At 39.4% G+C, this 13,614-nt stretch overlaps 1 long non-coding RNA gene across 2 annotated transcripts; it reads right to left on the reverse strand.

The window, feature by feature from the left end:
- Nucleotides 1-504: 504 nt before the first annotated feature.
- Nucleotides 505-12,730, reverse strand: LOC125319374. 2 transcript variants are annotated; one of them, XR_007200693.1, is made up of 3 exons: nt 12,635-12,730; nt 10,113-10,191; nt 505-591 (listed from the first exon to the last, which is right to left on the reverse strand). It is a non-coding gene; the product is annotated as an uncharacterized LOC125319374 (long non-coding RNA). The 2 variants fall into 2 exon arrangements; XR_007200692.1 differs by lacking the exon at nt 505-591 and adding an exon at nt 8,449-9,005.
- Between the last annotated feature and the right edge of the window lie 884 nt (nt 12,731-13,614).

Consider the following 13,614-nt stretch of genomic DNA (forward strand, 5'->3'; position numbering starts at 1 on the left):
CAAGACTCACAGATGCTGGTAGATTAAGATAAATAGCAACACCCACTACCTCACACACACACACATATGCAACCTCACCAGGGCCACGTGATTTTCAGGTTAACAAGGTTAACTTTCTCAGACACACCTCAATGACATCACAGTCTATGTCCCCTTTCCTTCCAGTAAGATTTATCCGTAATAGAGTGGCCTCTTTGAAAAAAGAACTTCCAAGCCTGGTGGGCCTAGGCTCAGAGGTCATTATTCTTCAAAATGACCATAAAAGCAAAGCCAAGGTCATCTACAGCAGTTGCTGCCCCTGCATAAAGGCTGCATGCATGAGAATGACTGCCAGGGAAGAGTCCCTTTCCCTATACCAGTTCCTTCCTCCTTTTGTTTTCAGACACATCACTTTTTCACTCATAAATCCCTTAACTCATGAGACTGGGTTGAGCCTTTCAGCCTTGTTTTCAACCACGCATTTTCTGCATTCATTGTTTGCAGTCACATACCTCGTACCAATGCCTTCAATATACTTCCTGCTCAATCCCCATCTTAATCACATTTCATCTTCTGTCATTACACCTTGGAAAGGAATATAGCTGACATTGTCTATAAAAATAAAGTGCAGACACAGCAGAAAATTAAGTCTCAGACATATACAATAGATGTTTGCATGGTTACAACTGAGCAAAGAATTTGGCCCAGCATGTTTGTAAATAAAACCTTGAAGGTGCTGAGAGATGTTAATTAAGTTGATAGTGTATTCTTAATTTAAAATTAAGTATTTGTATTTTGCCATTTAACTGTCATGTTTCATTTCCAGTATTGTGTTATGTTCACTAACAACATTATGAGACATAACATAGCATGATCCTTCACTATGCAAAAGAAGCCAAGCAATTGTGAATGCATTAAAGAAACATCTGATCACACCATGCATTATGTAAACAATTATTCCAAACAGAAAATAAGATACTGTAAAACAGATCTTCAGTTCTGGTACAAATCTTCACCATACTCTATTTTGCTGCCACTTTTAATTGTTGTTATCTGGGGAAGGAGGGAAGCAAGCAAGCAAGCAAGCAAGCAAGCAAGCTGCCTGAGTCTGGAAGCTGCTGATTTGTGTACGATGATCAGCATTCACACTGTCAGGAAGATCTGAAAATATCCGAAACAAAAATGGCCAAATGGACTCCATCTAGACAACTAAAGAATCACAGGGTCTGTCCATGAATAACATTTCTTTAATTGAGCCTTCTTAGGAAGAGAAATACTGTGGTTTGAAACTTCCTGTGGTTCAGCATAAAATTTTTTTTCATATTGTTTTTTCATATGTTTTTTTCACTTAGTAATCCTTCCAAAATCATTCATAAAGGGATCAACCACAGTTTAGGCATAGGGAAACAACACTAAATCAGTGCAGGTAAAAGACAAAATGGACTGTCTGGAAGCTACATACAGTGAGGAACAGAAACAACTATAATGCTGAGTTCAGGCTAGCAGGAAGAAGAGTCCAAAGATATATCTATGGCAGTAGTGTTACACACACAACAGCAGAAGGAAATAAAGTAGCAAGACAGGTGAACAGCTGGAAAATAGATAATAAAAGGCCATAGGGAAGGGGAGGAAAAACTGATGAAAAATGGAAGTTCATGGATAGTGGTCAGGCAAAGGCCTTGTATACTTTAGGTAATGCTGGGTTAGACAAGTAAAGCAAGTCATGAGTTCAGGAAGGTTGGAAAAGGGGAAAAAGGAGGGGAAATAGCATGAAAAGAAGTTTGTTCTTTTTCAACATCTCAGAAGTCAAAATGCTATACTGTGGAATCAAGTGAAAAGGAAGTCAAGGAATTTGTAATAGAAGACTTCTTCATCTGGGGTCAGTCAACAGTTACACTCCAGTCAGATCATGGTGGGAGCCATGTGGACAGAATGTGGCTGTTAGTAACAACAGGAATTCAGAACGGAACACTTTTGTCCATTTATTTTAGAACAATAAAGAAGAGCATAAAGGTCACAAACTAGTCATGGGAGTTGAACCTAAATAAACTGCTGCCTTATTAGTTCACTCTCAACCTTAAGGGATGCTTTCAGCACTCCTAGAAATGTTTTCTCTCTGGTTCTTATCACTCATGAAGCCTTTCTCAAACACCTATTTTGACGAAACAGCTTGCTGCTTCCATTTATACTATATGGACTGACAACAAACTTTACACCTCAGTGTGCTTTCTTCTCCTACTCTTCCCTCGCCTCTGCAAGCACTTCCTTGATACATTAACTCATGGGATGAATCTTTTGAGTTTAATGCTTTCTATGAAGACTGCAGCTCCTTCTAAATACATGTAACTGGAGGCCACTGCAAGAATTCCTGTCTGAAGCTGATTTTGCTGCGGTGGATGTAAATAGTCCAACCTGCGCATCATCTGAACTGTGTAAGATAAGAGTCTAAAGAGAAGAAAATAGGAACAGTGTATGTCACTTTTAAGCAGTATATTCCAGGTGGGGATGGAGAAAAGGAGGAGGAAGGAAGTACTGCCTGCAGGTTGAACACTGACTATGCAAGAATTCTGTTTACAAATTACTGGGGGAAAAAAATGGAATAAGAAGAAAAAGCAGTACTTCCTTTCAAAATTGTTTGCACTGTGAAATCAGAAAAGAACCTCCTGTAACAGAAAAATAGCCTCCCTTCTGCCACCTTTGGTGTAGAAAGTGGTACATACTGATAGTAATGCTATGCTACAGGTCAAGTAAAGATTAATCTATCCCATTGATACTGTAAGGGGAGTCTGGGTAGGCAGTAAGTAATCATTCCATTTGGAATTGGTCCAGAATGTGGGGGTTAATGCACCCATTCTTGCAAAATATATCATAAGACCTTTAATGAGCTGAGTGGTCAGTATCAAATCTTGGAAAGGTGTCTAAATGCTCTCCTGACATCATTCTGGGCTGTGGTTCAGCATGGACTAGGGATGAGAGAAGGGAGAGAAAAAAAGGAAAATGCCACCTACAGTACTGAGTTGCCAACACCTAATAAAGAACAAGGAAATGAAAAACTAATCAAAGGTGAAGAAAGGACATGAAAAATTTAAAAGATCAAGTCCAGAGTGGACTATAGAAAGGACTAGAAGCAATGGAAAGGAATGGAAAGAATGGAGGAAAGAAAACAAAGTAAGAAAATGAAACCTGAAGAATGGAAAATCGTTGCTATCTAGAAAAAGAATAATAAGTTTTAAAAAATCAACCAACGAACCAAAACAAAACACAAAAAATCCACAAAAAAACCCAAAAAAAACCCCAATCCAAAACAAAACAAAACAAAACAAACAAAAAAAAAAAAAAAACCACAAAAAACCCACAAACAAACAAAAAAAAAACCACACCAAAAAACCCAGCCATAAGAAATACATGGAAAGAAGAGATAGTTGGCCTCCAGGATGTGGCAGGAGTAATTTATTGACAGAAGAAGACCTCACTGTGGAAGGGAGAGGGAGAGAGAGAGAAGAAAAGAGAGAGAAAGAGAGAGAGAGAAAGAGAGAAATTAAATTAATTTTTCCCCTCTATGTTCACAAAGGAAGATAAGAGACAAATGCCAGGAACAGACATAAATTTCCCTGGGGTAGAAGACGAAATATTGAAGAAAATCAGGATCATGTCAGACCAGGTGATTGAGAAATTAGAACTTCTGAAGACTGAAAAAGCTTTACAGTCAGATTAGTTCCAACAAAGCACAGTGAATGAAGGATGGGGTAAAGAAATGGAGGAAATCTTTAGATTGCATTTTGGTACAGCAAACCTGGGCTAAAATGGTTCACAAAAAGTTCAGGAACTGTTGAACCAAATATCTCAGGAACTGCAGGATCAGTGTTTCATATTGACTGCGACTCCACCCTAGAGGGACAAAAAGCAGGGGAGACTTCAAAGGTTTTCTCCACAACCACGGAGGTCACCGTCTGCCTGTTTGCTCACTTTTATGTACCTGGCACTTGAGATCTGCTGGCAGTCATTTCAGCGTGGCTCCAGTGACAGGGTGGGCCAGTAACTTTACATGTGGGGTGTCAGGAAGAACTGTGTTCCCTCTACTCTTTAAATCAACATTGTAAATGTGTCAACATCACCCATAGGAAGCATTAGAAAGTGTTATTTTAAAGTGTTTAGAAGGCAGCTTGGATTTTTTTCCATTGGAGTTTTGTGTAAACAAGGCTTTTCTACTACCTGGGACTCCTGTGGGAGGCACCCAGTCACCACAATGAGAAAATACATGCTGGAAAATACACAGCAAAGGCAGAACCAGTGAAGATTGCTGTATTTGCCATGCATGCATCTAGGTCAAATTCAGCAGTAAAACAGCCAAACCTCGCTAGAAAATAGCTGTAATGGGGTACATTTCATGCTGTATTTTGGCATTTAGTGTTTGTAACATTCTGTGCTGAAGGAAAAGAAAGGTGTGGAACAGTCTGTGTGACTGAGAGGGTGTCAGATTAAAAGAGATGGAGCAAATTAGAGATTGTTAGGAAGCTCTGATTACTCACAACTTCTCAGAAAATTACACTCTAGTTATTTGTTTGGCCGCTGCTTATGTCACCAGTATGTTTGCTCTGGTCTAAAATACTTGCACACAGAAACGCCAAACTGAAGTTAATGGGACTGACATGCTGCAAGAGACTAGATAATTAATACCAGGGTTGGGGTGGAGCAGGACAGGACTGCTCCACTCATTTGTTTTGTCCTGCTCATTTATTACCCATTGTATGAAACAGCTGTAATTCTTTAGCAACACATAAACGAGATTTCTGCCAATTAATAGCAAAGAATCTCACAGCATTGATTGTTGCCCTGTGTCTTAGTCTGCAAGGTCTGCCTCAGACACCCTCTTAAGGAGTAGATGCCATTCATGGCTTTGCTTGAGGGTAAGAAAGTATCCCAGCCTTATGGTCTGAGTAACTGTGAAGTTTCCACTTTTCCAGGGCACTCAAAATTCCTGATATTATAAGATTTCAGTAAATTCTTTCAGCACACTTAATTATTTTTTATGTAAAAGGCAATATAAATATAGGTTGTTCATGGCAGTGCAAAGTCTCACGCAGTGAATTCCCATTACAGCTACAACAGCCTTTTTATTTTTTGTCTCATTTCTGTAGAGTTGTTAAGAAATGTCTACAACCCATTGGAATGACAATGTCTAAGTATTTAAAAAAATCTCTTACGATCAAATTTTTCTAACCTGGATTATTATACGGGGCTTTCATCTTGCACAAATAAGTAATTGTCTGCACAACAACCAGATTTCCTTATGTAAATCTGCAAATAGCCAGCAAGATTCTCTCTCTGCACATTACCTATGTATGCAAATAAGTCTTTTGAGAATAGCTCCATTTTAACTTCTACATGTATACACATTCAAGAACAGTCAGATTCTTGCTCATATTATCTAAGAAGGTTGATCAAATACTAAAATTTACAGGATCAATATTTTTTTCTTTTACAAACACAACCAAAGACATTGAGATTTGTGTATATAACTGCATATCACTTTCACTGGAAGCAGGAAGCTTCAAAAGGAACTGCTGCCAACAGGACAACAAAGCTCATGATTTTAACCTTTGCCCTGTAGTCTGTAAGTCAAAGATCAAAGTTCCCTAGTTCCAAAGTTGTTTGCATACAGTCATTCAACACAACATATGCTTTCAAGGAATTTCTTTGTAAATACAATTATAATGTGCAAAACCCAGCAAAACAAAACAGTAACGTATGTTCATGTTGATTGAAGGTTAAAATCATACGTCACTCTCAGTTTCAGTTTCCTGGGTTTTGGGTTTGCTCTCTCAGATAATAAAAATTGTGCTTTGCAGAACAAGGTGTGTAATAAATAAATTTAGAAGGAAGTTTAATTGGTAGTTTCTGGGATTAACAGCAAGAATGTGAGTATGAAACTACTTACACTATGCACAAACTTGATATGATTTCAATAATGTCTGCACAAAAGGGGAATCTTATTGTTACTTTCAGCTATGCTAGGAAAGTCTGTATTTCCCCAGTAAAGATTCAAGAGCACTAGGCACAAAAATATTGCATTAGCTCTTAGGAAATATTTTGTGCTGGTGACATTTCTGTGATTGTTTTTGGAAGTAGTGACTTAAGGCTCATTAGGTAATGCTAGTTTAGTGCAGACAAATGTAGTAGGTAGTTTTTCACCCATCACCTTTAAAAGTGGATTGAATGCATTGTATTGTATGACCAGAGAGCACAATGCTGACAAGGACGTTCAATTCCTGCCTGTATTTTTACTGCTTGATTATCAGCAGAGCTGTGTGGAGCCTGATGTCTCTTCTAAAGAACAGCAGCTCTAAAAGTGCACCACATCCTTCATGATGACATAGACAGTGAATGTCTATTGCCAAAGCAACGTCCTGAAGGAGGACACAAAACACTGGGAGCTTTTTTGTACCTTCAGTGTCAACGAGCAGATTGTGCTTCTCCATGATGTTAATCTAATTTGAGAAAACAGATTGTTCAAAACATCTTGTCATTGCTTATAGTGCTGTAAGCATAAATGTGCTATATTCTCAGAATGCAATTTGCAAGAACCTCGGTTTGTGTGTTTAAAATTGTGCAAGATTTGCAATAAAGTGCAAAGACAGTTGTTTTGCACTTTTTCCAGTGCCAGAGGGACTGGGGAAAAAAGTATTCTCCAAATACTAAATTTGAACACTGACTTTCAAGAAGCTGAATAAAAATTTAAAAATAATAGTGCTTTTCTGTGTTTTTTCTCCCCAAAAAAATTTATCAAAGATTTTTTAATGGGAAAGAGTACATTGAGTTTTAATTTCAGATAAATAAAAATATCCAAAATCAAATATATTTTTCCTTTTCTTCACAAATTGTTACTGGAGATTTCATTTCCTAATAAGTATTTTTTTCACAGTGTCTGTTCACTAGATCTGGATTTTTGCAAAGTTTTTAAATTTTTGCATATCTTCCCCACTCATTAAATGTAGCACATTCCCAGTTAACACTGGAATAAAAAGTACTTAAATACCAAAAGAAGCTCTGGTATTTCTGGCCACAAGTTCAGCTGTGAGGTCTATGAAATCTTGCAGGGAAACCTATCCCAGCTAAATATCCAACCGAGTTTTGCAGACTCAACAGATGTGGATGGTTCAAATAAGCATCTGGACTTTTGATGTTTACATAAAACCAAACGCTGGTTTTCTGAGGTTCCCCAGATCTAGAGACCTCCCTGCCCCTACTGACAAATTCTGATTGAAACCTGAACCATTTGTGACTAACCAGTATCAACTGTCTGAACCAAAACTGGGGACAGAAACCATCTCTGTCGTAAAATCTTTTCAGAGTGTTCAAGCCATGAGGCAAGCCTAGCAATCTGGCTACACCTCTGATTGCTATCAGGGGCTAACACTTCAGCTGGGACAGATGACCATTACACCATTGACTGCCTAGATTTCTGGATTGCTTTGAAGTGAATTTATCACTTACTGAATAACAATATCCTCACAAACAAATTTTGGGAGGAAAAAAAATAGAAAAAGAGACCTCTTTAGTTGTATTACCAGGCTCTGGATTCAATTAATTTGTAAGAGTTGAGAAAAGCCCTTTTCTTTTTTAAACCAGACATTTATTTTTAACAAGGGATGAAATCATTGGAGAACAAAAACTGAGACATCTGTTGTTTTATATCTGTTTATTGTAAGTGCTTAAATGTGAGTTCGGTTTCACACAGTTTTGACATTGTTGCTTCATTAATAATGATTACGTAATTGCAACCACAAAACAAGCTGTAAGGCTGTAACATTTTCATTACTTATTAGCAAAGAACTCAAAACAAAAGACAGATCAGCAAGGCGGTAGCAAAGATTTTTGTGTTGAAAGTGGTCCATATATAGAATTTCATAGCAGCTGTGATCTGGATCAAACTGGTGAAAATAACTAATAGACATTTCTGTTAAGGAATTTGATTTAAAAAAAGTCAAAATGTCTTTGAAGAGCAGGCTTATTTCATTTAAATTTTGGGGGGAAAAAACAGCAACTCACTGTTGCTGTTTGATAAAGTTGACAAACATCACACTGTTTAAGTAAAAATGTTTTTCTAATGTTTTTCCTAATTTTGATTAATTTTTTTTACCTTCACACATTCATACAAATATTAAGTCTAATCTGTGATTTCTAAAGGAGCTCAAAATGTAAAGCGAAGCACTCAGGTTATTTAAACCATTGTAGAATTTTACAATTTTAGGTACAACTCTTCAATGCATATTTTTATTTTAATAATGTCAAATAAAAATGAAATTTTACTTTTTTGACAATTAAAATTTTGAATTAGATTTTTTTAAAACCTTTAACTTTTTCATAAGTGGAAATTTAATTTTCTTACTCGCTGCCATGACATGGCCTCGCCTGCACAGACTACTTGGAACAGGCCATTTTCTTTGTAAATTTCCTAGGCAAGGAAGAGTGTGGTAAAGACGAAGTGTAGTGGCTTCAAGCAATGTAATTGTAAAGGAGGAATGCTGGTATCTCACAAGTAGATACATCATAGCCATGCAAGCAGCAGAGACACCATTTCTCAGAGTAGTAACAGACCACAGGGTACACTATATTAACCACAGCTCTATTTTTACATATGTGATGAATATCTTCTGGGTTTTTGCTTAGTATTTACACAGACACATAAATTTTCCACCCTGAAGGAGTCATGCTAGTATGGACAGTTGCTGTGTGAATCAAAGTTGCAGTCACATTTGTTTCCCCATGTGATATAAAATCACAGGTTTCAGGATACTCAGGCCTCTGCTCTACTGACTTCCCTTAAGCTGCCACCCCAAACTGACAATACCTTGGGCATAAAAGCTTTCCTATGCAGCAGTAAGCCCATAGAAATGCTCAGTCCATAATTGCAATCACAAATTTTAAATCAAATTAAAGCCAAGATGCTGGGGTGTTGTATCATCAAAAGTTTGCAGGCTCAGATGGAAGGACTAAGGAGGATTGGCAGGCATGTGGAAACAGAGCTGTAATAGAGACAAACAGGGAGTCTTAAAACTGAGGACAGAGAGCAATTGACTCTGCTAATGGAAACACATGCAGTATTAAATGAAAGTGTTCCGCACCTTCTTCATAAGGCGGCACTTGGGAGCCCAGTCTCTCCATCCTGTAGGGTACATTTCTAACACAGTGTGAGGGGAAAAACAGCTGAGTGATTCCAGCTCCAGTTAATGGGAGCTGTGCTCCTAATCCATGATGTGCAGTGTGAAATATTTACCTATGCCTTTCCAGTGAGGCTACTTATGTAATTTCAGGGGAGGAAGTAGCCAAGGGGAAGCTGCTTTATACCAATTAAATGGAGAGGAATTGGATGGAGGGCAATTCAAAGCATTCACCCTTACAGGGAGATCTATGTTTAAACATCTCAATGGGACATTTTTTAATGAAGAACTAAACTGCACGCCCTGCGTATGTCAGAAAGGGATAGCTGGGGCCCACAACACTGAATTTCTCTCTCAGGAAGGAGACTATTGTGTAGTGTAGCTTCCTGCTGGGTGATATATTTACCTTATCAAGATGATCACAGAGAACAGTGTAAGCATGTATATTCATAAATCACTTCACCTCCAGACTATGATGGGAGAATGTTGCAAGGTTGGAAGGTTTAGAAAACACCTCCAAGTATCTTGAGGCTTTTGTCAAAGTTTATCAGATTCTGTCTGACCCTGATGAGTCTTCTAACTCCTTGTCTTCATCTTACTTTTAAACTTTTCTCCACACTCCTCTTATTTCTTCCATTCTCCATTTGCCCTTCTCCAGCCCCTTCTTCAATTTACTACAAAGCTGCATCTACTGTCTCTACACATAAACAACACTTGTGCAGATCTTCAATCTCAGTCCAGACTGAGGGGATCAAATCAGAAGATTCTGGAAGGTATCAATAGCTGTGTAATATATCATAATATAAAGTCTCTTTGACCCGCTTTGCTAAAATACGAGTGAGTCAAAGCTGGAGTAGTTAACACCCTGAGAAACTAAATGAAAGTCTAACTTTGATATTGGGCAATTTGTTGCAAAACCAGAAACTCTCCCTTATGTTTGGAAGAGAGAGTCTTGGATAACGTGTGACTTACCACCTCTGATGATGTTGCTGTGTATTCTATATTCACAGATCAGAAGTCTCATGAGCAAATGTTGAAAAGAGCATCCCACCTACCATCAGAACCAGCAAAACTTTACTATGGATATTTTGGCATTAACAAAACAAAACCAGCCACCAGCAAAGGAATAGTTATAAATTTACTACATTATCCCAGTTCAGAAAACAGTTCAAAACTGTTCCTGTGCTTTGGTTCACAATTGTCTAATTATTCTGGTTTTTCATGCCCAGCCCCCTGTAGGAAGCAGTTTAGATGCAACTTTTTCTCATGCTGGACATAAATGAAACTCCAGCTCAGGCCACAGGCAGACAGCTTTTAGACCTACATTTTGACATCAGTGGAGTTGCTCTGCATTGGCATGGGTGTAAATGAGATCAGAATCTGGCCTGTGCTGTACCACTGCAGTCACTCTTGAGAGCTGAGCTAAGATTCACAGGTGAGAATGTGCACATATCTGCCAAGCCTATTAGCTTGCCAAACCTCAGGTTACATATATTTGCAGATTCTCTATATGACCAGTAACAGATGCAATCACCTGGTGTAGGATAACTGCAAAAAGTGATCTTGTACACTGAGCTCTGGTACACAATTCTTGCTCCTGTGATGTGTGTAGCTATAAAGATATTGGCCCCTTTTGTCTGCAAAGTCCCTCTAGTTTTCCCAGGAAGCAACAATCAGACCAAGAATAAACTGCCAGATCTTCCATCCAAGACCATCAAGTAAACTCAGCACTAAGAGCTCCTGCCTGCCATACTCCAATGCCAGAAAAGATTGCCACTGTTCCCAGGGAGTCAGAGAACTTACAGATGCTAGATGGGTGGAGAGCAGCGGGATAAGTGGATAAGGATGAAAAAAATGTCTGCAGCTCTGGGTCCTACCATATTTGCCCAAATTATCATTTTCCTGTGGCCTGCCCTTGTGCTGAGATCTGTACTGGGTTGCCTAGGGCACTACTACAATCTACTTTCTTATGCAAACTTTCTTTCTCTTATTTAACTCTTTCATTTGTTTCCGCATGTCAAAACAAGTGATTAAGAATTATGCATCCTCTCACACAATAAAAGATGAATCTTTCCATGGTATACCCCTGGCTTAGAAACAGTATCCATTACTTGCAAAAAAAACTGTGGGAAACATGAGGAAGCAGAATGAACATGCAGTTTTGGAAATTGCTAAGACAAGAAACTAAGAAAGTCAAGAAAACGTTGCCTCACACTCCTTCCCAAACCCTTTTCTGAGCTGTACTTGTCTTTCTCAAGGAGTGTGAGACAGCCCAGAAGGGAATGAAATGGTAGGTCTGAGAAGGCTGCAATACATGGATGTCCCAGCATGTTTTTGATACACTGATTAATTTAGGATCTTTGATTACAGATGCAACCCAGTCTGGCTTCCATCCAAATAGATTGAAGTGGGGAAAGAAGACAGACTTCCAGTGGAGGATGGAATCTAAGGATCTTCCTTATGTTTTCTTGTAAAATAACACAAAATAGCCTACATGAAAGACAAAATTATGAGTGACCCAAGAAGACCATGATGAATAATAAAAATATTGGGAGAGATCTCAAGTCTTATAATTAAAAGTCTTCTGCATTCTCTAACTCCAAGATATGCTGAAAGGTGACCAGACCTATCTTGAAGAAATCCAACAAGGACACAACTTCCTCACAATGAAAATTCAACCTATTTTTCACCTATTCATTGCCATAAATTATTTCAGTAAGCAATATTCTATATTCTTACTTTATTCTCATAAGCTCATTCTTGCTAGTACCCAGTTTCAGCCTCTTTTAGGCTGAAAATAATTTGTTCTCCCCTCCTGTCCACTCCCATACAATTAGGACATATAAAGACTCATTACTACACCGCATGACTCTGTCTTTCCATCTGTGGAAGACTGCAGGGCTGTGACTGCAGGGCCATGAGGAGAGGTAAGCTGTAGAACTAGTGGTAAACAGCCTGAGGTGCCAATGGGAATTTCAGAACTGACTTCCCCTGGGCTTGGGCAAGAAAACATAATAAGGAAGTCTGCAATAACTGTGGAAGTCTATAGAAAAGTCAGAGAAGAGAAGTGGCTGTGTTCACCTCTGGGCTCTGCTGGGGATATAGGCAAGACCCACATTTTTACCCAATTCACACTGCAGGGCTGCAGTTGTGATCTTCTGATCACAAGAAGGAGTCTTTGCAATGTAGGGACCAAATGATCCACTTGGCAGGACAACTAGTCCTGGCCACACTAGTCTTGTCCACTGTGGCCACCATTCTCCTGCTGAGTCAAACTCCTGTACAAAAGACACTGCACACTGGTTCAGGGGTCCTAACAATGCCACACAAGGCAATCCTGAGAAAGAAGTAGTTTGTGGGAGTTCATGACATCTATACCTCTTCTTAATGCCTGTAGGCTACTCTGGACCAGATTTCCCTGCTCTGCTGCAACAAAACCACCTCTACTCCCTATCTGGGAATTTTAAAATATCATTTTTTAATGTATTTCTTACCTTGCAGCTATGGTGAAGTAGGAGTGGATGATTTCCTTTCCTCCTCAGAACAGCGATTGCTTCAGAAAATGTTCCTCCAGGAGCAGCTGTTCCCTGTTCAACCAAATGCAAGATGAACATCGGTGCATCAAGCACCCAGTCTTTCCTGCATCACCTCTTTAATATCTTTGTCATCTACCTTGCTCTGTGTTCTTATAAACCAATAGAAATTCTTCATGCAATAACCCTACTAGGCTTGTGTCCTTGAACCCTGGCTCTCTCTATAGAAACTAACAATTTTCTGACATGCACCAGGCATGGGCCCCTCAAGTGCTGTGCTGTGCTGTATGAAACAGAGGGGACAAGAAAGGAAATAAATTATGGGAATAAACCCCTTCCCCAAGGGTTGGAAGTCCAGAGAGGAGAAATACATGCTATAAAGTACAAAAATACTTTATTATTGTCACCTGAAGAAACCTCTTTATTTTGTGAAGTTCAAGCAAGTTGGATTGGCTTCACAGGGAGAGGATGCTAGTTAGCCGAAAGCCCTGAAAGCCAGCTCATGCTTTACCAACTCTCCAGACACTGGCTGCACTCCTGGGAAGCCAAAAAACCGAGAGAAAACATTTAAAAGCAGTTCGTTGCGTCTTACCGGGAGCTGGCTCAAGAAAGCTGAAACACAGTCACCATGTACAAGGAAAGCCCCCACACCTTGTGTATCAGGCCATCTTCAGTTCATCAGAGGCCTGCAAGAGAGCAGAGAGATGGCTTCCAGCCACATATCTCTCACTCGCAGGGGCTGGCTGGGGCTGCGGGACAGGCCTGCTGGAGGACATGGAGGGCAGACAACCCCTGCCTGTGTGGGCCTCCCATGTCTGCAGGAGCAGAGCACACAAACTGAGGGCTGTGAACCCTCTCTGTTACACAGGTTCAGGCTACCAGGCTGTGTGCTGGATGTCTCTGTCTGTGTGCTCATTAGAGAGCCTGGTCAAGATGAGGAG

The sequence above is a fragment of the Corvus hawaiiensis genome, chromosome Z, assembly GCF_020740725.1.
Source record: "Corvus hawaiiensis isolate bCorHaw1 chromosome Z, bCorHaw1.pri.cur, whole genome shotgun sequence".
NCBI lineage: Eukaryota > Metazoa > Chordata > Aves > Passeriformes > Corvidae > Corvus > Corvus hawaiiensis.